We start from the raw sequence: 25,504 nt of genomic DNA on the forward strand, positions 1-25,504 counted from the left end.
AAAATCCGAACATCGAAGGATAAGTCCCAGACAGGAGCTGCCCCCACCTCATACTTCTGCTGCCCTGACAGTCCCAGGGGAGCCCTACAAACTGACATCAGGAACCTGGACTGGTGAGTTTTCTTTCCCAGGGAAATAGCCGATGTTTGCGCTCCGAGTCCTGTGGCCCTGAGCCGGCAGCTGACCGCAAAAAATCCGAACATCGAAGGATAAGTCCCAGACAGGAGCTGCCCCCACCTCATACTTGTGCTGCCCTGACAGTCCCAGGGGAGCCCTACAAACTGACATCAGGAACCTGGACTGGTGAGTTTTTTTTCCCAGGGAAAAGAGCCGATGTTTGCGCTCCGAATCCTGTGGCCCTGAGCCGGCAGCTGACGACAAAACATCCGAACATCGAAGGATAAGTCCCAGACAGGAGCTGCCCCCACCTCATACTTCTGCTGCCCTGAGAGTCCAAAAAGAGCTCTACAAACTGACATCAGGAACCTGGACTGGTGAGTTTTCTTTCCCAGGGAAAAGAGCCGATGTTTGCGCTCCGAGTCCTGTGGCCCTGAGCCGGCAGCTGACCGCAAAAAATCCGAACATCGAAGGATAAGTCCCAGACAGGAGCTGCCCCCACCTCATACTTGTGCTACCCTGACAGTCCCAGGGGAGCCCTACAAACTGACATCAGGAACCTGGACTGGTGAGTTTTCTTTCCCAGGGAAAAGAGCCGATGTTTGCGCTCCGAGTCCTGTGGCCCTGAGCGGGCAGCTGACTGCAAAAAATCCGAACATCGAAGGATAAGTCCCAGACAGGAGCTGCCCCCACCTCATACTTGTGCTGCCCTGAGAGTCCAAAAAGAGCTCTACAAACTGACATCAGGAACCTGGACTGGTGAGTTTTCTTTCCCAGGGAAAAGAGCCGATGTTTGCGCTCCGAGTCCTGTGGCCCTGAGCGGGCAGCTGACTGCAAAAAATCCGAATATCGAAGGATAAGTCCCAGACAGGAGCTGCCCCCACCTCATACTTCTGCTGCTCTGACAGTCCCAGGGGAGCCCTACAAACTGACATCAGGAACCTGGACTGGTGAGTTTTCTTTCCCAGGGAAAAGAGCCGATGTTTGCGCTCCGAGTCCTGTGGCCCTGAGCCGGCAGCTGAGTGCAAAAAATCCGAACATCGAAGGATAAGTCCCAGACAGGAGCTGCCCCCACCTCATACTTGTGCTGCCCTGAGAGTCCAAAAAGAGCTCTACAAACTGACATCAGGAACCTGGACTGGTGAGTTTTCTTTCCCAGGGAAAAGAGCCGATGTTTGCGCTCCAAGTCCTGTGGCCCTGAGCCGGCAGCTGACCGCAAAAAATCGGAACATCGAAGGATAAGTCCCAGACAGGATCTGCCCCCACCTCATACTTGTGCTACCCTGACAGTCCCAGGGGAGCCCTACAAACTGACATCAGGAACCTGGACTGGTGAGTTTTTTTTCCCAGGGAAAAGAGCCGATGTTTGCGCTCCGAGTCCTGTGGCCCTGAGCCGGCAGCTGACCGCAAAAAATCCGAACATCGAAGGATAAGTCCCAGACAGGAGCTGCCCCCACCTCATACTTGTGCTACCCTGAGAGTCCAAAAAGAGCTCTACAAACTGACATCAGGAACCTGGACTGGTGAGTTTTTTTTCCCAGGGAAAAGAGCCGATGTTTGCGCTCCGAGTCCTGTGGCCCTGAGCCGGCAGCTGACCGCAAAATATCCGAACATCGAAGGATAAGTCCCAGACAGGAGCTGCCCCCACCTCATACTTGTGCTGCCCTGACAGTCCCAGGGGAGCCCTACAAACTGACATCAGGAACCTGGACTGGTGAGTTTTTTTTCCCAGGGAAAAGAGCCGATGTTTGCGCTCCGAGTCCTGTGGCCCTGAGCTGGCAGCTGACCGCAAAAAATCCGAACATCGAAGGATAAGTCCCAGACAGGAGCTGCCCCCACCTCATACTTGTGCTGCCCTGAGAGTCCAAAAAGAGCTCTACAAACTGACATCAGGAACCTGGACTGGTGAGTTTTCTTTCCCAGGGAAAAGAGCCGATGTTTGCGCTCCGAGTCCTGTGGCCCTGAGCGGGCAGCTGAGTGCAAAAAATCCGAACATCGAAGGATAAGTCCCAGACAGGAGCTGCCCCCACCTCATACTTGTGCTGCCCTGACAGTCCCAGGGGAGCCCTACAAACTGACATCAGGAACCTGGACTGGTGAGTTTTTTTTCCCAGGGAAAAGAGCCGATGTTTGCGCTCCGAGTCCTGTGGCGCTGAGCCGGCAGCTGACCGCAAAAAATCCGAACATCGAAGGATAAGTCCCAGACAGGAGCTGCCCCCACCTCATACTTGTGCTGCCCTGACAATCCCAGAGGAGCCCTACAAACTGACATCAGGAACCTGGACTGGTGAGTTTTCTTTCCCAGGGAAAAGAGCTGATGTTTGCGCTCCGAGTCCTGTGGCCCTGAGCCGGCAGCTGAGTGCAAAATATCCGAACATCGACGGATAAGTCCCAGACAGGAGCTGCCCCCACCTCATACTTGTGCTGCCCTGACAGTCCCAGGGGAGCCCTACAAACTGACATCAGGAACCTGGACTGGTGAGTTTTCTTTCCCAGGGAAAAGAGCCGATGTTTGCACTCCGAGTCCTGTGGCCCTGAGCCGGCAGCTGACTGCAAAAAATCGGAACATCGAAGGATAAGTCCCAGACAGGAGCTGCCCCCACCTCATACTTGTGCTGCCCTGACAGTCCCAGGGGAGCCCTACAAACTGACATCAGGAACCTGGACTGGTGAGTTTTTTTTCCCAGGGAAAAGAGCCGATGTTTGCGCTCCGAGTCCTGTGGCCCTGAGCCGGCAGCTGACCGCAAAAAATCCGAACATCGAAGGATAAGTCCCAGACAGGAGCTGCCCCCACCTCATACTTGTGCTGCCCTGAGAGTCCAAAAAGAGCTCTACAAACTGACATCAGGAACCTGGACTGGTGAGTTTTCTTTCCCAGGGAAAAGAGCCGATGTTTGCGCTCCGAGTCCTGTGGCCCTGAGCCGGCAGCTGAGTGCAAAAAATCCGAACATCGAAGGATAAGTCCCAGACAGGAGCTGCCCCCACCTCATACTTGTGCTGCCCTGACAGTCCCAGGGGAGCCCTACAAACTGACATCAGGAACCTGGACTGGTCAGTTTTCTTTCCCAGGGAAAAGAGCCGATGTTTGCGCTCCGAGTCCTGTGGCCCTGAGCGGGCAGCTGAGTGCAAAAAATCCGAACATCGAAGGATAAGTCCCAGACAGGAGCTGCCCCCACCTCATACTTGTGCTGCCCTGACAGTCCCAGGGGAGCCCTACAAACTGACATCAGGAACCTGGACTGGTGAGTTTTCTTTCCCAGGGAAAACAGCCGATGTTTGCGCTCCGAGTCCTGTGGCCCTGAGCCGGCAGCTGACCGCAAAAAATCTGAACATCGAAGGATAAGTCCCAGACAGGAGCTGCCCCCACCTCATACTTGTGCTGCCCTGAGAGTCCAAAAAGATCTCTACAAACTGACATCAGGAACCTGGACTGGTGAGTTTTCTTTCCCAGGGAAAAGAGCCGATGTTTGCGCTCCGACTCCTGTGGCCCTGAGCGGGCAGCTGAGTGCAAAAAATCGGAACATCGAAGGATAAGTCCCAGACAGGAGCTGCCCCCACCTCATACTTGTGCTGCCCTGAGAGTCCCAGGGGAGCCCTACAAACTGACATCAGGAACCTGGACTGGTGAGTTTTTTTTCCCAGGGAAAAGAGCCGATGTTTGCACTCCGAGTCCTGTGGCCCTGAGCCGGCAGCTGACCGCAAAAAATCCGAACATCGAAGGATAAGTCCCAGACAGGATCTGCCCCCACCTCATACTTGTGCTACCCTGACAGTCCCAGGGGAGCCCTACAAACTGACATCAGGAACCTGGAATGGTGAGTTTTTTTTCCCAAGGAAAAGGGCCGATGTTTGCGCTCCGAGTCCTGTGGCCCTGAGCGGGCAGCTGAGTGCAAAAAATCCGAACATCGAAGGATAAGTCCCAGACAGGAGCTGCCCCCACCTCATACTTGTGCTGCCCTGAGAGTCCAAAAAGAGCTCTACAAACTGACATCAGGAACCTGGACTGGTAAGTTTTCTTTCCCAGGGAAAAGAGCCGATGTTTGCGCTCTGAGTCCTGTGGCCCTGAGTGGGCAGCTGAGTGCAAAAAATCCGAACATCGAAGAATAAGTCCCAGACAGGAGCTGCCCCCACCTCATACTTCTGCTGCTCTGACAGTCCCAGGGGAGCCCTACAAACTAACATCAGGAACCTGGACTGGTGAGTTTTCTTTCCCAGGGAAAAGAGCCGATGTTTGCGCTCCGAGTCCTGTGGCCCTGAGCCGGCAGCTGAGTGCAAAAAATCCGAACATCGAAGGATAAGTCCCAGACAGGAGCTGCCCCCACCTCATACTTCTGCTGCCCTGAGAGTCCAAAAAGAGCTCTACAAACTGACATCAGGAACCTGGACTGGTGAGTTTTCTTTCCCAGGGAAAAGAGCCGATGTTTGCGCTCCAAGTCCTGTGGCCCTGAGCCGGCAGCTGACCGCAAAAAATCGGAACATCGAAGGATAAGTCCCAGACAGGATCTGCCCCCACCTCATACTTGTGCTACCCTGACAGTCCCAGGGGAGCCCTACAAACTGACATCAGGAACCTGGACTGGTGAGTTTTTTTTCCCAGGGAAAAGAGCCGATGTTTGCGCTCCGAGTCCTGTGGCCCTGAGCCGGCAGCTGACCGCAAAAAATCCGAACATCGAAGGATAAGTCCCAGACAGGAGCTGCCCCCACCTCATACTTGTGCTACCCTGAGAGTCCAAAAAGAGCTCTACAAACTGACATCAGGAACCTGGACTGGTGAGTTTTTTTTCCCAGGGAAAAGAGCCGATGTTTGCGCTCCGAGTCCTGTGGCCCTGAGCCGGCAGCTGACCGCAAAAAATCCGAACATCGAAGGATAAGTCCCAGACAGGAGCTGCCCCCACCTCATACTTGTGCTGCCCTGACAGTCCCAGGGGAGCCCTACAAACTGACATCAGGAACCTGGACTGGTGAGTTTTTTTTCCCAGGGAAAAGAGCCGATGTTTGCGCTCCGAGTCCTGTGGCCCTGAGCTGGCAGCTGACCGCAAAAAATCCGAACATCGAAGGATAAGTCCCAGACAGGAGCTGCCCCCACCTCATACTTGTGCTGCCCTGAGAGTCCAAAAAGAGCTCTACAAACTGACATCAGGAACCTGGACTGGTGAGTTTTCTTTCCCAGGGAAAAGAGCCGATGTTTGCGCTCCGAGTCCTGTGGCCCTGAGCCGGCAGCTGAGTGCAAAAAATCCGAACATCGAAGGATAAGTCCCAGACAGGAGCTGCCCCCACCTCATACTTGTGCTGCCCTGACAGTCCCAGGGGAGCCCTACAAACTGACATCAGGAACCTGGACTGGTGAGTTTTTTTTCCCAGGGAAAAGAGCCGATGTTTGCGCTCCGAGTCCTGTGGCGCTGAGCCGGCAGCTGACCGCAAAAAATCCGAACATCGAAGGATAAGTCCCAGACAGGAGCTGCCCCCACCTCATACTTGTGCTGCCCTGACAATCCCAGAGGAGCCCTACAAACTGACATCAGGAACCTGGACTGGTGAGTTTTCTTTCCCAGGGAAAAGAGCTGATGTTTGCGCTCCGAGTCCTGTGGCCCTGAGCCGGCAGCTGAGTGCAAAATATCCGAACATCGACGGATAAGTCCCAGACAGGAGCTGCCCCCACCTCATACTTGTGCTGCCCTGACAGTCCCAGGGGAGCCCTACAAACTGACATCAGGAACCTGGACTGGTGAGTTTTCTTTCCCAGGGAAAAGAGCCGATGTTTGCACTCCGAGTCCTGTGGCCCTGAGCCGGCAGCTGAGTGCAAAAAATCCGAACATCGAAGGATAAGTCCCAGACAGGAGCTGCCCCCACCTCATACTTCTGCTGCCCTGAGAGTCCAAAAAGAGCTCTACAAACTGACATCAGGAACCTGGACTGGTGAGTTTTCTTTCCCAGGGAAAAGAGCCGATGTTTGCGCTCCAAGTCCTGTGGCCCTGAGCCGGCAGCTGACCGCAAAAAATCGGAACATCGAAGGATAAGTCCCAGACAGGATCTGCCCCCACCTCATACTTGTGCTACCCTGACAGTCCCAGGGGAGCCCTACAAACTGACATCAGGAACCTGGACTGGTGAGTTTTTTTTCCCAGGGAAAAGAGCCGATGTTTGCGCTCCGAGTCCTGTGGCCCTGAGCCGGCAGCTGACCGCAAAAAATCCGAACATCGAAGGATAAGTCCCAGACAGGAGCTGCCCCCACCTCATACTTGTGCTACCCTGAGAGTCCAAAAAGAGCTCTACAAACTGACATCAGGAACCTGGACTGGTGAGTTTTTTTTCCCAGGGAAAAGAGCCGATGTTTGCGCTCCGAGTCCTGTGGCCCTGAGCCGGCAGCTGACCGCAAAATATCCGAACATCGAAGGATAAGTCCCAGACAGGAGCTGCCCCCACCTCATACTTGTGCTGCCCTGACAGTCCCAGGGGAGCCCTACAAACTGACATCAGGAACCTGGACTGGTGAGTTTTTTTTCCCAGGGAAAAGAGCCGATGTTTGCGCTCCGAGTCCTGTGGCCCTGAGCTGGCAGCTGACCGCAAAAAATCCGAACATCGAAGGATAAGTCCCAGACAGGAGCTGCCCCCACCTCATACTTGTGCTGCCCTGAGAGTCCAAAAAGAGCTCTACAAACTGACATCAGGAACCTGGACTGGTGAGTTTTCTTTCCCAGGGAAAAGAGCCGATGTTTGCGCTCCGAGTCCTGTGGCCCTGAGCCGGCAGCTGAGTGCAAAAAATCCGAACATCGAAGGATAAGTCCCAGACAGGAGCTGCCCCCACCTCATACTTGTGCTGCCCTGACAGTCCCAGGGGAGCCCTACAAACTGACATCAGGAACCTGGACTGGTGAGTTTTTTTTCCCAGGGAAAAGAGCCGATGTTTGCGCTCCGAGTCCTGTGGCGCTGAGCCGGCAGCTGACCGCAAAAAATCCGAACATCGAAGGATAAGTCCCAGACAGGAGCTGCCCCCACCTCATACTTCTGCTGCCCTGACAATCCCAGAGGAGCCCTACAAACTGACATCAGGAACCTGGACTGGTGAGTTTTCTTTCCCAGGGAAAAGAGCTGATGTTTGCGCTCCGAGTCCTGTGGCCCTGAGCCGGCAGCTGAGTGCAAAATATCCGAACATCGACGGATAAGTCCCAGACAGGAGCTGCCCCCACCTCATACTTGTGCTGCCCTGACAGTCCCAGGGGAGCCCTACAAACTGACATCAGGAACCTGGACTGGTGAGTTTTCTTTCCCAGGGAAAAGAGCCGATGTTTGCACTCCGAGTCCTGTGGCCCTGAGCCGGCAGCTGACTGCAAAAAATCGGAACATCGAAGGATAAGTCCCAGACAGGAGCTGCCCCCACCTCATACTTGTGCTGCCCTGACAGTCCCAGGGGAGCCCTACAAACTGACATCAGGAACCTGGACTGGTGAGTTTTTTTTCCCAGGGAAAAGAGCCGATGTTTGCGCTCCGAGTCCTGTGGCCCTGAGCCGGCAGCTGACCGCAAAAAATCCGAACATCGAAGGATAAGTCCCAGACAGGAGCTGCCCCCACCTCATACTTGTGCTGCCCTGAGAGTCCAAAAAGAGCTCTACAAACTGACATCAGGAACCTGGACTGGTGAGTTTTCTTTCCCAGGGAAAAGAGCCGATGTTTGCGCTCCGAGTCCTGTGGCCCTGAGCCGGCAGCTGAGTGCAAAAAATCCGAACATCGAAGGATAAGTCCCAGACAGGAGCTGCCCCCACCTCATACTTGTGCTGCCCTGACAGTCCCAGGGGAGCCCTACAAACTGACATCAGGAACCTGGACTGGTCAGTTTTCTTTCCCAGGGAAAAGAGCCGATGTTTGCGCTCCGAGTCCTGTGGCCCTGAGCCGGCAGCTGAGTGCAAAAAATCCGAACATCGAAGGATAAGTCCCAGACAGGAGCTGCCCCCACCTCATACTTGTGCTGCCCTGACAGTCCCAGGGGAGCCCTACAAACTGACATCAGGAACCTGGACTGGTGAGTTTTCTTTCCCAGGGAAAACAGCCGATGTTTGCGCTCCGAGTCCTGTGGCCCTGAGCCGGCAGCTGACCGCAAAAAATCTGAACATCGAAGGATAAGTCCCAGACAGGAGCTGCCCCCACCTCATACTTGTGCTGCCCTGAGAGTCCAAAAAGATCTCTACAAACTGACATCAGGAACCTGGACTGGTGAGTTTTCTTTCCCAGGGAAAAGAGCCGATGTTTGCGCTCCGACTCCTGTGGCCCTGAGCGGGCAGCTGAGTGCAAAAAATCGGAACATCGAAGGATAAGTCCCAGACAGGAGCTGCCCCCACCTCATACTTGTGCTGCCCTGAGAGTCCCAGGGGAGCCCTACAAACTGACATCAGGAACCTGGACTGGTGAGTTTTTTTTCCCAGGGAAAAGAGCCGATGTTTGCACTCCGAGTCCTGTGGCCCTGAGCCGGCAGCTGACCGCAAAAAATCCGAACATCGAAGGATAAGTCCCAGACAGGATCTGCCCCCACCTCATACTTGTGCTACCCTGACAGTCCCAGGGGAGCCCTACAAACTGACATCAGGAACCTGGAATGGTGAGTTTTTTTTCCCAGGGAAAAGGGCCGATGTTTGCGCTCCGAGTCCTGTGGCCCTGAGCGGGCAGCTGAGTGCAAAAAATCCGAACATCGAAGGATAAGTCGCAGACAGGAGCTGCCCCCACCTCATACTTGTGCTGCCCTGAGAGTCCAAAAAGAGCTCTACAAACTGACATCAGGAACCTGGACTGGTAAGTTTTCTTTCCCAGGGAAAAGAGCCGATGTTTGCGCTCTGAGTCCTGTGGCCCTGAGCGGGCAGCTGAGTGCAAAAAATCCGAACATCGAAGAATAAGTCCCAGACAGGAGCTGCCCCCACCTCATACTTCTGCTGCTCTGACAGTCCCAGGGGAGCCCTACAAACTAACATCAGGAACCTGGACTGGTGAGTTTTCTTTCCCAGGGAAAAGAGCCGATGTTTGCGCTCCGAGTCCTGTGGCCCTGAGCCGGCAGCTGAGTGCAAAAAATCCGAACATCGAAGGATAAGTCCCAGACAGGAGCTGCCCCCACCTCATACTTGTGCTGCCCTGAGAGTCCAAAAAGAGCTCTACAAACTGACATCAGGAACCTGGACTGGTGAGTTTTCTTTCCCAGGGAAAAGAGCCGATGTTTGCGCTCCAAGTCCTGTGGCCCTGAGCCGGCAGCTGACCGCAAAAAATCGGAACATCGAAGGATAAGTCCCAGACAGGATCTGCCCCCACCTCATACTTGTGCTACCCTGACAGTCCCAGGGGAGCCCTACAAACTGACATCAGGAACCTGGACTGGTGAGTTTTTTTTCCCAGGGAAAAGAGCCGATGTTTGCGCTCCGAGTCCTGTGGCCCTGAGCCGGCAGCTGACCGCAAAAAATCCGAACATCGAAGGATAAGTCCCAGACAGGAGCTGCCCCCACCTCATACTTGTGCTACCCTGAGAGTCCAAAAAGAGCTCTACAAACTGACATCAGGAACCTGGACTGGTGAGTTTTTTTTCCCAGGGAAAAGAGCCGATGTTTGCGCTCCGAGTCCTGTGGCCCTGAGCCGGCAGCTGACCGCAAAAAATCCGAACATCGAAGGATAAGTCCCAGACAGGAGCTGCCCCCACCTCATACTTGTGCTGCCCTGACAGTCCCAGGGGAGCCCTACAAACTGACATCAGGAACCTGGACTGGTGAGTTTTTTTTCCCAGGGAAAAGAGCCGATGTTTGCGCTCCGAGTCCTGTGGCCCTGAGCTGGCAGCTGACCGCAAAAAATCCGAACATCGAAGGATAAGTCCCAGACAGGAGCTGCCCCCACCTCATACTTGTGCTGCCCTGAGAGTCCAAAAAGAGCTCTACAAACTGACATCAGGAACCTGGACTGGTGAGTTTTCTTTCCCAGGGAAAAGAGCCGATGTTTGCGCTCCGAGTCCTGTGGCCCTGAGCCGGCAGCTGAGTGCAAAAAATCCGAACATCGAAGGATAAGTCCCAGACAGGAGCTGCCCCCACCTCATACTTGTGCTGCCCTGAGAGTCCAAAAAGAGCTCTACAAACTGACATCAGGAACCTGGACTGGTAAGTTTTCTTTCCCAGGGAAAAGAGCCGATGTTTGCGCTCTGAGTCCTGTGGCCCTGAGCGGGCAGCTGAGTGCAAAAAATCCGAACATCGAAGAATAAGTCCCAGACAGGAGCTGCCCCCACCTCATACTTCTGCTGCTCTGACAGTCCCAGGGGAGCCCTACAAACTGACATCAGGAACCTGGACTGGTGAGTTTTCTTTCCCAGGGAAAAGAGCCGATGTTTGCGCTCCGAGTCCTGTGGCCCTGAGCCGGCAGCTGAGTGCAAAAAATCCGAACATCGAAGGATAAGTCCCAGACAGGAGCTGCCCCCACCTCATACTTCTGCTGCCCTGAGAGTCCAAAAAGAGCTCTACAAACTGACATCAGGAACCTGGACTGGTGAGTTTTCTTTCCCAGGGAAAAGAGCCGATGTTTGCGCTCCAAGTCCTGTGGCCCTGAGCCGGCAGCTGACCGCAAAAAATCGGAACATCGAAGGATAAGTCCCAGACAGGATCTGCCCCCACCTCATACTTGTGCTACCCTGACAGTCCCAGGGGAGCCCTACAAACTGACATCAGGAACCTGGACTGGTGAGTTTTTTTTCCCAGGGAAAAGAGCCGATGTTTGCGCTCCGAGTCCTGTGGCCCTGAGCCGGCAGCTGACCGCAAAAAATCCGAACATCGAAGGATAAGTCCCAGACAGGAGCTGCCCCCACCTCATACTTGTGCTACCCTGAGAGTCCAAAAAGAGCTCTACAAACTGACATCAGGAACCTGGACTGGTGAGTTTTTTTTCCCAGGGAAAAGAGCCGATGTTTGCGCTCCGAGTCCTGTGGCCCTGAGCCGGCAGCTGACCGCAAAAAATCCGAACATCGAAGGATAAGTCCCAGACAGGAGCTGCCCCCACCTCATACTTGTGCTGCCCTGACAGTCCCAGGGGAGCCCTACAAACTGACATCAGGAACCTGGACTGGTGAGTTTTTTTTCCCAGGGAAAAGAGCCGATGTTTGCGCTCCGAGTCCTGTGGCCCTGAGCTGGCAGCTGACCGCAAAAAATCCGAACATCGAAGGATAAGTCCCAGACAGGAGCTGCCCCCACCTCATACTTGTGCTGCCCTGAGAGTCCAAAAAGAGCTCTACAAACTGACATCAGGAACCTGGACTGGTGAGTTTTCTTTCCCAGGGAAAAGAGCCGATGTTTGCGCTCCGAGTCCTGTGGCCCTGAGCCGGCAGCTGAGTGCAAAAAATCCGAACATCGAAGGATAAGTCCCAGACAGGAGCTGCCCCCACCTCATACTTGTGCTGCCCTGAGAGTCCCAGGGGAGCCCTACAAACTGACATCAGGAACCTGGACTGGTGAGTTTTTTTTCCCAGGGAAAAGAGCCGATGTTTGCGCTCCGAGTCCTGTGGCCCTGAGCCGGCAGCTGACCGCAAAAAATCCGAACATCGAAGGATAAGTCCCAGACAGGAGCTGCCCCCACCTCATACTTGTGCTGCCCTGAGAGTCCCAGGGGAGCCCTACAAACTGACATCAGGAACCTGGACTGGTGAGTTTTTTTTCCCAGGGAAAAGAGCCGATGTTTGCGCTCCGAGTCCTGTGGCCCTGAGCCGGCAGCTGAGTGCAAAAAATCCGAACATCGAAGGATAAGTCCCAGACAGGAGCTGCCCCCACCTCATACTTGTGCTGCCCTGACAGTCCCAGGGGAGCCCTACAAACTGACATCAGGAACCTGGACTGGTGAGTTTTCTTTCCCAGGGAAAACAGCCGATGTTTGCGCTCCGAGTCCTGTGGCCCTGAGCCGGCAGCTGACCGCAAAAAATCTGAACATCGAAGGATAAGTCCCAGACAGGAGCTGCCCCCACCTCATACTTGTGCTGCCCTGAGAGTCCAAAAAGATCTCTACAAACTGACATCAGGAACCTGGACTGGTGAGTTTTCTTTCCCAGGGAAAAGAGCCGATGTTTGCGCTCCGACTCCTGTGGCCCTGAGCGGGCAGCTGAGTGCAAAAAATCCGAACATCGAAGGATAAGTCCCAGACAGGAGCTGCCCCCACCTCATACTTGTGCTGCCCTGACAGTCCCAGGGGAGCCCTACAAACTGACATCAGGAACCTGGACTGGTGAGTTTTTTTTCCCAGGGAAAAGAGCCGATGTTTGCACTCCGAGTCCTGTGGCCCTGAGCCGGCAGCTGACCGCAAAAAATCCGAACATCGAAGGATAAGTCCCAGACAGGATCTGCCCCCACCTCATACTTGTGCTACCCTGACAGTCCCAGGGGAGCCCTACAAACTGACATCAGGAACCTGGACTGGTGAGTTTTTTTTCCCAGGGAAAAGGGCCGATGTTTGCGCTCCGAGTCCTGTGGCCCTGAGCGGGCAGCTGAGTGCAAAAAATCCGAACATCGAAGGATAAGTCCCAGACAGGAGCTGCCCCCACCTCATACTTGTGCTGCCCTGAGAGTCCAAAAAGAGCTCTACAAACTGACATCAGGAACCTGGACTGGTGAGTTTTCTTTCCCAGGGAAAAGAGCCGATGTTTGCGCTCTGAGTCCTGTGGCCCTGAGCGGGCAGCTGAGTGCAAAAAATCCGAACATCGAAGAATAAGTCCCAGACAGGAGCTGCCCCCACCTCATACTTGTGCTACCCTGACAGTCCCAGGGGAGCCCTACAAACTGACATCAGGAACCTGGACTGGTGAGATTTTTTTCCCAGGGAAAAGAGCCGATGTTTGCGCTCTGAGTCCTGTGGCCCTGAGCCGGCAGCTGACCGCAAAAAATCCGAACATCGAAGGATAAGTCCCAGACAGGAGCTGCCCCCACCTCATACTTCTGCTGCCCTGACACTCCCAGGGGAGCCCTACAAACTGACATCAGGAACCTGGACTGGTGAGTTTTCTTTCCCAGGGAAATAGCCGATGTTTGCGCTCCGAGTCCTGTGGCCCTGAGCCGGCAGCTGAGTGCAAAAAATCCGAACATCGAAGGATAAGTCCCAGACAGGAGCTGCCCCCACCTCATACTTGTGCTGCCCTGACAGTCCCAGGGGAGCCCTACAAACTGACATCAGGAACCTGGACTGGTGAGTTTTTTTTCCAAAGGAAAAGAGCCGATGTTTGCGCTCCGAATCCTGTGGCCATGAGCCGGCAGCTGACGACAAAAAATCCGAACATCGAAGGATAAGTCCCAGACAGGAGCTGCCCCCACCTCATACTTCTGCTGTCCTGAGAGTCCAAAAAGAGCTCTACAAACTGACATCAGGAACCTGGACTGGTGAGTTTTCTTTCCCAGGGAAAAGAGCCGATGTTTGCGCTCCGAGTCCTGTGGCCCTGAGCCGGCAGCTGACCGCAAAAAATCGGAACATCGAACGATAAGTCCCAGACAGGAGCTGCCCCCACCTCATACTTGTGCTGCCCTGAGAGTCCAAAAAGAGCTCTACAAACTGACATCAGGAACCTGGACTGGTGAGTTTTCTTTCCCAGGGAAAAGAGCCGATGTTTGTGCTCCGAGTCCTGTGGCCCTGAGCGGGCAGCTGACTGCAAAAAATCCGAATATCGAAGGATAAGTCCCAGACAGGAGCTGCCCCCACCTCATACTTGTGCTACCCTGACAGTCCCAGGGGAGCCCTACAAACTGACATCAGGAACCTGGACTGGTGAGTTTTCTTTCCCAGGGAAAAGAGCCGATGTTTGCGCTCCGAGTCCTGTGGCCCTGAGCGGGCAGCTGACTGCAAAAAATCCGAACATCGAAGGATAAGTCCCAGACAGGAGCTGCCCCCACCTCATACTTGTGCTGCCCTGAGAGTCCAAAAAGAGCTCTACAAACTGACATCAGGAACCTGGACTGGTGAGTTTTCTTTCCCAGGGAAAAGAGCCGATGTTTGCGCTCCGAGTCCTGTGGCCCTGAGCGGGCAGCTGACTGCAAAAAATCCGAATATCGAAGGATAAGTCCCAGACAGGAGCTGCCCCCACCTCATACTTCTGCTGCTCTGACAGTCCCAGGGGAGCCCTACAAACTGACATCAGGAACCTGGACTGGTGAGTTTTCTTTCCCAGGGAAAAGAGCCGATGTTTGCGCTCCGAGTCCTGTGGCCCTGAGCCGGCAGCTGACCGCAAAAAATCCGAACATCGAAGGATAAGTCCCAGACAGGAGCTGCCCCCACCTCATACTTGTGCTGCCCTGAGAGTCCAAAAAGAGCTCTACAAACTGACATCAGGAACCTGGACTGGTGAGTTTTCTTTCCCAGGGAAAAGAGCCGATGTTTGCGCTCCGACTCCTGTGGCCCTGAGCGGGCAGCTGAGTGCAAAAAATCCGAACATCGAAGGATAAGTCCCAGACAGGAGCTGCCCCCACCTCATACTTGTGCTGCCCTGACAGTCCCAGGGGAGCCCTACAAACTGACATCAGGAACCTAGACTGGTGAGTTTTTTTTCACAGGGAAAAGAGCCGATGTTTGCGCTCCGAGTCCTGTGGCCCTGAGCTGGCAGCTGACCGCAAAAAATCCGAACATCGAAGGATAAGTCCCAGACAGGAGCTGCCCCCACCTCATACTTGTGCTGCCCTGAGAGTCCAAAAAGAGCTCTACAAACTGACATCAGGAACCTGGACTGGTGAGTTTTCTTTCCCAGGGAAAAGAGCCGATGTTTGCGCTCCGAGTCCTGTGGCCCTCAGCGGGCAGCTGAGTGCAAAAAATCCGAACATCGAAGGATAAGTCCCAGACAGGAGCTGCCCCCACCTCATACTTGTGCTGCCCTGACAGTCCCAGGGGAGCCCTACAAACTGACATCAGGAACCTGGACTGGTGAGTTTTTTTTCCCAGGGAAAAGAGCCGATGTTTTCGCTCCGAGTCCTGTGGCCCTGAGCCGGCAGCTGACCGCAAAAAATCCGAACATCGAAGGATAAGTCCCAGACAGGAGCTGCCCCCACCTCATACTTGTGCTGCCCTGACAGTCCCAGAGGAGCCCTACAAACTGACATCAGGAACCTGGACTGGTGAGTTTTCTTTCCCAGGGAAAAGAGCTGATGTTTGCGCTCCGAGTCCTGTGGCCCTGAGCCGGCAGCTGACTGCAAAAAATCGGAACATCGAAGGATAAGTCCCAGACAGGAGCTGCCCCCACCTCATACTTGTGCTGCCCTGACAGTCCCAGGGGAGCCCTACAAACTGACATCAGGAACCTGGACTGGTGAGTTTTTTTTCCCAGGGGAAAGAGCCGATGTTTGCGCTTTGAATACTGTGGCCCTGAGCCGGCAGCTGACCGCAAAAAATCCGAACATCGAAGGATAAGTCCCAGACAGGAGCTGCCCCCACCTCATACTTGTGCTGCCCTGAGAGTCCAAAAAGAGCTCTACAAACTGACATCAGGAACCTGGACTGGTGAGTTTTCTTTCCCAGGGAAAAGAGCCGATGTTTGCGCTCCGAGTCCTGTGGCCCTGAGCGGGCAGCTGAGTGCAAAAAATCCGAACATCGAAGGATAAGTCCCAGACAGGAGCTGCCCCCACCTCATACTTGTGCTGCCCTGACAGTCCCAGGGGAGCCCTACAAACTGACATCAGGAACCTGGACTGGTGAGTTTTTTTTCCCAGGGAAAAGAGCCGATGTTTGCGCTCCGAATCCTGTGGCCCTGAGCCGGCAGATGACGACAAAAAATCCGAACATCGAAGGATAAGTCCCAGACAGGAGCTGCCCCCACCTCATACTTCTGCTGCTCTGACAGTCCCAGGGGAGCCCTACAAACTGACATCAGGAACCTGGACTGGTGAGTTTTCTTTCCCAGGGAAAAGAGCCGATGCTTGCGCTCCGAGTCCTGTGGCCCTGAGCCGGCAGCTGACGACAAAAAATCCGAACATCGAAGGATAAGTCCCAGACAGGAGCTGCCCCCACCTCATACTTCTGCTGCCCTGAGAGTCCAAAAAGAGCTCTACAAACTGACATCAGGAACCTGGACTGGTGAGTTTTCTTTCCCAGGGAAAAGAGCCGATGTTTGCGCTCCAAGTCCTGTGGCCCTGAGCCGGCAGCTGACCGCAAAAAATCGTAACATCGAAGGATAAGTCCCAGACAGGATCTGCCCCCACCTCATACTTGTGCTACCCTGACAGTCCCAGGGGAGCCCTACAAACTGACATCAGGAACCTGGACTGGTGAGTTTTTTTTCCCAGGGAAAAGAGCCGATGTTTGCGCTCCGAGTCCTGTGGCCCTGAGCCGGCAGCTGACCGCAAAAAATCCGAACATCGAACGATAAGTCCCAGACAGGAGCTGCCCCCACCTCATACTTGTGCTGCCCTGAGAGTCCAAAAAGAGCTCTACAAACTGACATCAGGAACCTGGACTGGTGAGTTTTCTTTCCCAGGGAAAAGAGCCGATGTTTGCGCTCCGACTCCTGTGGCCCTGAGCGGGCAGCTGAGTGCAAAAAATCCGAACATCGAAGGATAAGTCCCAGACAGGAGCTGCCCCCACCTCATACTTGTGCTGCCCTGACAGTCCCAGGGGAGCCCTACAAACTGACATCAGGAACCTGGACTGGTGAGGTTTTTTTCCCAGGGAAAAGACCCGATGTTTGCGCTCCAAGTCCTGTGGCCCTGAGGTGGCAGCTGACCGCAAAAAATCCGAACATCGAAGGATAAGTCCCAGACAGGAGCTGCCCCCACCTCATACTTGTGCTGCCCTGAGAGTCCAAAAAGAGCTCTACAAACTGACATCAGGAACCTGGACTGGTGAGTTTTCTTTCCCAGGGAAAAGAGCCGATGTTTGCGCTCCGAGTCCTGTGGCCCTGAGCGGGCAGCTGAGTGCAAAAAATCCGAACATCGAAGGATAAGTCCCAGACAGGAGCTGCCCCCACCTCATACTTGTGCTGCCCTGACAGTCCCAGGGGAGCCCTACAAACTGACATCAGGAACCTGGACTGGTGAGTTTTTTTTCACAGGGAAAAGAGCCGATGTTTGCGCTCCGAGTCCTGTGGCCCTGAGCCGGCAGCTGAGTGCAAAAAATCCGAACATTGAAGGATAAGTCCCAGACAGGAGCTGCCCCCACCTCATACTTCTGCTGCCCTGAGAGTCCAAAAAGAGCTCTACAAACTGACATCAGGAACCTGGACTGGTGAGTTTTCTTTCCCAGGGAAAAGAGCCGATGTTTGCGCTCCAAGTCCTGTGGCCCTGAGCCGGCAGCTGACGACAAAAAATCGGAACATCGAAGGATAAGTCCCAGACAGGATCTGCCCCCACCTCATACTTGTGCTACCCTGACAGTCCCAGGGGAGCCCTACAAACTGACATCAGGAACCTGGACTGGTGAGTTTTTTTTCCCAGGGAAAAGAGCCGATGTTTGCGCTCCGAGTCCTGTGGCCCTGAGCCGGCAGCTGACCGCAAAAAATCCGAACATCGAAGGATAAGTCCCAGACAGGAGCTGCCCCCACCTCATACTTGTGCTGCCCTGAGAGTCCAAAAAGAGCTCTACAAACTGACATCAGGAACCTGGACTGGTGAGTTTTCTTTCCCAGGGAAAAGAGCCGATGTTTGCGCTCCGACTCCTGTGGCCCTGAGCGGGCAGCTGAGTGCAAAAAATCCGAACATCGAAGGATAAGTCCCAGACAGGAGCTGCCCCCACCTCATACTTGTGCTGCCCTGACAGTCCCAGGGGAGCCCTACAAACTGACATCAGGAACCTGGACTGGTGAGTTTTTTTTCACAGGGAAAAGAGCCGATGTTTGCGCTCTGAGTCCTGTGGCCCTGAGCTGGCAGCTGACCGCAAAAAATCCGAACATCGAAGGATAAGTCCCAGACAGGAGCTGCCCCCACCTCATACTTGTGCTGCCCTGAGAGTCCAAAAAGAGCTCTACAAACTGACATCAGGAACCTGGACTGGTGAGTTTTCTTTCCCAGGGTAAAGAGCCGATGTTTGCGCTCCGAGTCCTGTGGCCCTGAGCGGGCAGCTGAGTGCAAAAAATTCGAACATCGAAGGATAAGTCCCAGACAGGAGCTGCCCCCACCTCATACTTGTGCTGCCCTGACAGTCCCAGGGGAGCCCGACAAACTGACATCAGGAACCTGGACTGGTGAGTTTTTTTCCCAGGGAAAAGAGCCGATGTTTGCGCTCCGAGTCCTGTGGCCCTGAGCCGGCAGCTGACCGCAAAAAATCCGAACATCGAAGGATAAGTCCCAGACAGGAGCTGCCCCCACCTCATACTTGTGCTGCCCTGACAGTCCCAGAGGAGCCCTACAAACTGACATCAGGAACCTGGACTGGTGAGTTTTCTTTCCCAGGGAAAAGAGCTGATGTTTGCGCTCCGAGTCCTGTGGCCCTGAGCCGGCAGCTGAGTGCAAAATATCCGAACATCGACGGATAAGTCCCAGACAGGAGCTGCCCCCACCTCATACTTGTGCTGCCCTGACAGTCCCAGGGGAGCCCTACAAACTGACATCAGGAACCTGGACTGGTGAGTTTTCTTTCCCAGGGAAAAGAGCCGATGTTTGCACTCCGAGTCCTGTGGCCCTGAGCCGGCAGCTGACTGCAAAAAATCGGAACATCGAAGGATAAGTCCCAGACAGGAGCTGCCCCCACCTCATACTTGTGCTGCCCTGACAGTCCCAGGGGAGCCCTACAAACTGACATCAGGAACCTGGACTGGTGAGTTTTTTTTCCCAGGGAAAAGAGCCGATGTTTGCGCTTTGAATACTGTGGCCCTGAGCCGGCAGCAGACCGCAAAAAATCCGAACATCGAAGGATAAGTCCCAGACAGGAGCTGCCCCCACCTCATACTTGTGCTGCCCTGACAGTCCAAAAAGAGCTCTACAAACTGACATCAGGAACCTGGACTGGTGAGTTTTCTTTCCCAGGGAAAAGAGCCGATGTTTGCGCTCCGAGTCCTGTGGCCCTGAGCGGGCAGCTGAGTGCAAAAAATCCGAACATCGAAGGATAAGTCCCAGACAGGAGCTGCCCCCACCTCATACTTGTGCTGCCCTGACAGTCCCAGGGGAGCCCTACAAACTGACATCAGGAACCTGGACTGGTGAGTTTTCTTTCCCAGGGAAAAGAGCCGATGTTTGCGCTCCGAGTCCTGTGGCCCTGAGCCGGCAGCTGACGACAAAAAATCCGAACATGGAAGGATAAGTCCCAGACAGGAGCTGCCCCCACCTCATACTTCTGCTGCCCTGAGAGTCCAAAAAGAGCTCTACAAACTGACATCAGGAACCTGGACTGGTGAGTTTTCTTTCCCAGGGAAAAGAGCCGATGTTTGCGCTCCAAGTCCTGTGGCCCTGAGCCGGCAGCTGACCGCAAAAAATCGTAACATCGAAGGATAAGTCCCAGACAGGATCTGCCCCCACCTCATACTTGTGCTACCCTGACAGTCCCAGGGGAGCCCTACAAACTGACATCAGGAACCTGGACTGGTGAGTTTTTTTTCCCAGGGAAAAGAGCCGATGTTTGCGCTCCGAGTCCTGTGGCCCTGAGCCGGCAGCTGACCGCAAAAAATCCGAACATCGAACGATAAGTCCCAGACAGGAGCTGCCCCCACCTCATACTTGTGCTGCCCTGAGAGTCCAAAAAGAGCTCTACAAACTGACATCAGGAACCTGGACTGGTGAGTTTTCTTTCCCAGGGAAAAGAGCCGATGTTTGCGCTCCGACTCCTGTGGCCCTGAGCGGGCAGCTGAGTGCAAAAAATCCGAACATCGAAGGATAAGTCCCAGACAGGAGCTGCCCCCACCTCATACTTGTGCTGCCCTGACAGTCCCAGGGGAGCCCTACAAACTGACATCAGGAACCTGGACTGGTGAGTTTTTTTTCCCAGGGAAAAGACCCGATGTTTGCGCTCCGAGTCCTGTGGCCCTGAGCTGGCAGCTGACCGCAAAAAATCCGAACATCGAAGGATAAGTCCCAGACAGGAGCTGCCCCCACCTCATACTTGTGCTGCCCTGAGAGTCCAAAAAGAGCTCTACAAACTGACATCAGGAACCTGGACTGGTGAGTTTTCTTTCCCAGGGAAAAGAGCCGATGTTTGCGCTCCGAGTCCTGTGGCCCTGAGCGGGCAGCTGAGTGCAAAAAATCCGAACATCGAAGGATAAGTCCCAGACAGGAGCTGCCCCCACCTCATACTTGTGCTGCCCTGACAGTCCCAGGGGAGCCCTACAAACTGACATCAGGAACCTGGACTGGTGAGTTTTTTTTCCCAGGGAAAAGAGCCGATGTTTGCGCTCCGAGTCCTGTGGCCCTGAGCCGGCAGCTGACCGCAAAAAATCCGAACATCGAAGGATAAGTCCCAGACAGGAGCTGCCCCCACCTCATACTTGTGCTGCCCTGACAGTCCCAGAGGAGCCCTACAAACTGACATCAGGAACCTGGACTGGTGAGTTTTCTTTCCCAGGGAAAAGAGCTGATGTTTGCGCTCCGAGTCCTGTGGCCCTGAGCCGGCAGCTGAGTGCAAAATATCCGAACATCGACGGATAAGTCCCAGACAGGAGCTGCCCCCACCTCATACTTGTGCTGCCCTGACAGTCCCAGGGGAGCCCTACAAACTGACATCAGGAACCTGGACTGGTGAGTTTTCTTTCCCAGGGAAAAGAGCCGATGTTTGCACTCCGAGTCCTGTGGCCCTGAGCCGGCAGCTGACTGCAAAAAATCGGAACATCGAAGGATAAGTCCCAGACAGGAGCTGCCCCCACCTCATACTTGTGCTGCCCTGACAGTCCCAGGGGAGCCCTACAAACTGACATCAGGAACCTGGACTGGTGAGTTTTTTTTCCCAGGGAAAAGAGCCGATGTTTGCGCTTTGAATACTGTGGCCCTGAGCCGGCAGCTGACCGCAAAAAATCCGAACATCGAAGGATAAGTCCCAGACAGGAGCTGCCCCCACCTCATACTTGTGCTGCCCTGACAGTCCCAGGGGAGCCCTACAAACTGACATCAGGAACCTGGACTGGTGGGTTTTTTTACCCAGGGAAAAGAGCCGATGTTTGCGCTCCGAATCCTGTGGCCCTGAGCCGGCAGCTGAGTGCAAAAAATCCGAACATCGAAGGATAAGTCCCAGACAGGAGCTGCCCCCACCTCATACTTCTGCTGCCCTGAGAGTCCAAAAAGAGCTCTACAAACTGACATCAGGAACCTGGACTGGTGAGTTTTCTTTCCCAGGGAAAAGAGCCGATGTTTGCGCTCCGAGTCCTGTGGCCCTGAGCCGGCAGCTGACCGCAAAAAATCCGAACATCGAAGGATAAGTCCCAGACAGGAGCTGCCCCCACCTCATACTTGTGCTACCCTGACAGTCCCAGGGGAGCCCTACAAACTGACATCAGGAACCTGGACTGGTGAGTTTTCTTTCCCAGGGAAAAGAGCCGATGTTTGCGCTCCGAGTCCTGTGGCCCTGAGCGGGCAGCTGACCGCAAAAAATCCGAACATCGAAGGATAAGTCCCAGACAGGAGCTGCCCCCACCTCATACTTGTGCTGCCCTGAGAGTCCAAAAAGAGCTCTACAAACTGACATCAGGAACCTGGACTGGTGAGTTTTCTTTCCCAGGGAAAAGAGCCGATGTTTGCGCTCCGAGTCCTGTGGCCCTGAGCGGGCAGCTGACTGCAAAAAATCCGAATATCGAAGGATAAGTCCCAGACAGGAGCTGCCCCCACCTCATACTTCTGCTGCTCTGACAGTCCCAGGGGAGCCCTACAAACTGACATCAGGAACCTGGACTGGTGAGTTTTCTTTCCCAGGGAAAAGAGCCGATGTTTGCGCTCCGAGTCCTGTGGCCCTGAGCCGGCAGCTGACGACAAAAAATCCGAACATCGAAGGATAAGTCCCAGACAGGAGCTGCCCCCACCTCATACTTCTGCTGCCCTGAGAGTCCAAAAAGAGCTCTACAAACTGACATCAGGAACCTGGACTGGTGAGTTTTCTTTCCCAGGGAAAAGAGCCGATGTTTGCGCTCCAAGTCCTGTGGCCCTGAGCCGGCAGCTGACCGCAAAAAATCGTAACATCGAAGGATAAGTCCCAGACAGGATCTGCCCCCACCTCATACTTGTGCTACCCTGACAGTCCCAGGGGAGCCCTACAAACTGACATCAGGAACCTGGACTGGTGAGTTTTTTTTCACAGGGAAAAGAGCCGATGTTTGCGCTCTGAGTCCTGTGGCCCTGAGCTGGCAGCTGACCGCAAAAAATCCGAACATCGAAGGATAAGTCCCAGACAGGAGCTGCCCCCACCTCATACTTGTGCTGCCCTGAGAGTCCAAAAAGAGCTCTACAAACTGACATCAGGAACCTGGACTGGTGAGTTTTCTTTCCCAGGGTAAAGAGCCGATGTTTGCGCTCCGAGTCCTGTGGCCCTGAGCGGGCAGCTGAGTGCAAAAAATTCGAACATCGAAGGATAAGTCCCAGACAGGAGCTGCCCCCACCTCATACTTGTGCTGCCCTGACAGTCCCAGGGGAGCCCGACAAACTGACATCAGGAACCTGGACTGGTGAGTTTTTTTCCCAGGGAAAAGAGCCGATGTTTGCGCTCCGAGTCCTGTGGCCCTGAGCCGGCAGCTGACCGCAAAAAATCCGAACATCGAAGGATAAGTCCCAGACAGGAGCTGCCCCCACCTCATACTTGTGCTGCCCTGACAGTCCCAGAGGAGCCCTACAAACTGACATCAGGAACCTGGACTGGTGAGTTTTCTTTCCCAGGGAAAAGAGCTGATGTTTGCGCTCCGAGTCCTGTGGCCCTGAGCCGGCAGCTGAGTGCAAAATATCCGAACATCGACGGATAAGTCCCAGACAGGAGCTGCCCCCACCTCATACTTGTGCTGCCCTGACAGTCCCAGGGGAGCCCTACAAACTGACATCAGGAACCTGGACTGGTGAGTTTTTTTTCCCAGGGAAAAGAGCCGATGTTTGCGCTTTGAATACTGTGGCCCTGAGCCGGCAGCTGACCGCAAAAAATCCGAACATCGAAGGATAAGTCCCAGACAGGAGCTGCCCCCACCTCATACTTGTGCTGCCCTGACAGTCCAAAAAGAGCTCTACAAACTGACATCAGGAACCTGGACTGGTGAGTTTTCTTTCCCAGGGAAAAGAGCCGATGTTTGCGCTCCGAGTCCTGTGGCCCTGAGCGGGCAGCTGAGTGCAAAAAATCCGAACATCGAAGGATAAGTCCCAGACAGGAGCTGCCCCCACCTCATACTTGTGCTGCCCTGACAGTCCCAGGGGAGCCCTACAAACTGACATCAGGAACCTGGACTGGTGAGTTTTTTTTCCCAGGGAAAAGAGCCGATGTTTGCGCTCCGAATCCTGTGGCCCTGAGCCGGCAGCTGACGACAAAAAATCCGAACATCGAAGGATAAGTCCCAGACAGGAGCTGCCCCCACCTCATACTTCTGCTGCCCTGAGAGTCCAAAAAGAGCTCTACAAACTGACATCAGGAACCTGGACTGGTGAGATTTCTTTCCCAGGGAAAAGAGCCGATGTTTGCGCTCCAAGTCCTGTGGCCCTGAGCCGGCAGCTGACCGCAAAAAATCGGAACATCGAAGGATAAGTCCCAGACAGGATCTGCCCCCACCTCATACTTGTGCTACCCTGACAGTCCCAGGGGAGCCCTACAAACTGACATCAGGAACCTGGACTGGTGAGTTTTTTTTCCCAGGGAAAAGAGCCGATGTTTGCGCTCCGAGTCCTGTGGCCCTGAGCGGGCAGCTGAGTGCAAAAAATCCGAACATCGAAGGATAAGTCCCAGACAGGAGCTGCCCCCACCTCATACTTGTGCTGCCCTGACAGTCCCAGGGGAGCCCTACAAACTGACATCAGGAACCTGGACTGGTGAGTTTTTTTTCCCAGGGAAAAGAGCCGACGTTTGCGCTCCGAGGTATGTGGCCCTGAGCCGGCAGCTGACCGCAAAAAATCCGAACATCGAAGGATAAGTCCCAGACAGGAGCTGCCCCCACCTCATACTTGTGCTGCCCTGAGAGTCCAAAAAGAGCTCTACAAACTGACATCAGGAACCTGGACTGGTGAGTTTTCTTTCCCAGGGAAAAGAGCCGATGTTTGCGCTCCGAGTCCTGTGGCCCTGAGCGGGCAGCTGAGTGCAAAAAATCCGAACATCGAAGGATAAGTCCCAGACAGGAGCTGCCCCCACCTCATACTTCTGCTGCCCTGACAGTCCCAGGGGAGCCCTACAAACTGACATCAGGAACCTGGACTGGTGAGTTTTCTTTCCCAGGGAAATAGCCGATGTTTGCGCTCCGAGTCCTGTGGCCCTGAGCCGGCAGCTGAGTGCAAAAAATCCGAACATCGAAGGATAAGTCCCAGACAGGAGCTGCCCCCACCTCATACTTGTGCTGCCCTGACAGTCCCAGGGGAGCCCTACAAACTGACATCAGGAACCTGGACTGGTGAGTTTTTTTTCCCAGGGAAAAGAGCCGATGTTTGCGCTCCGAATCCTGTGGCCCTGAGCCGGCAGCTGACGACAAAAAATCCGAACATCGAAGGATAAGTCCCAGACAGGAGCTGCCCCCACCTCATACTTCTGCTGCCCTGAGAGTCCAAAAAGAGCTCTACAAACTGACATCAGGAACCTGGACTGGTGAGTTTTCTTTCCCAGGGAAAAGAGCCGATGTTTGCGCTCCGAGTCCTGTGGCCCTGAGCCGGCAGCTGACCGCAAAAAATCCGAACATCGAAGGATAAGTCCCAGACAGGAGCTGCCCCCACCTCATACTTGTGCTACCCTGACAGTCCCAGGGGAGCCCGACAAACTGACATCAGGAACCTGGACTGGTGAGTTTTCTTTCCCAGGGAAAAGAGCCGATGTTTGCGCTCCGAGTCCTGTGGCCCTGAGCGGGCAGCTGACCGCAAAAAATCCGAACATCGAAGGATAAGTCCCAGACAGGAGCTGCCCCCACCTCATACTTGTGCTGCCCTGAGAGTCCAAAAAGAGCTCTACAAACTGACATCAGGAACCTGGACTGGTGAGTTTTCTTTCCCAGGGTAAAGAGCCGATGTTTGCGCTCCGAGTCCTGTGGCCCTGAGCGGGCAGCTGACTGCAAAAAATCCGAATATCGAAGGATAAGTCCCAGACAGGAGCTGCCCCCACCTCATACTTCTGCTGCTCTGACAGTCCCAGGGGAGCCCTACAAACTGACATCAGGAACCTGGACTGGTGAGTTTTCTTTCCCAGGGAAAAGAGCCGATGTTTGCGCTCCGAGTCCTGTGGCCCTGAGCCGGCAGCTGACGACAAAAAATCCGAACATGGAAGGATAAGTCCCAGACAGGAGCTGCCCCCACCTCATACTTCTGCTGCCCTGAGAGTCCAAAAAGAGCTCTACAAACTGACATCAGGAACC

Source organism: Taeniopygia guttata, chromosome 16 (genome assembly GCF_048771995.1).
Source record: "Taeniopygia guttata chromosome 16, bTaeGut7.mat, whole genome shotgun sequence".
Classification (NCBI taxonomy): domain Eukaryota; kingdom Metazoa; phylum Chordata; class Aves; order Passeriformes; family Estrildidae; genus Taeniopygia; species Taeniopygia guttata.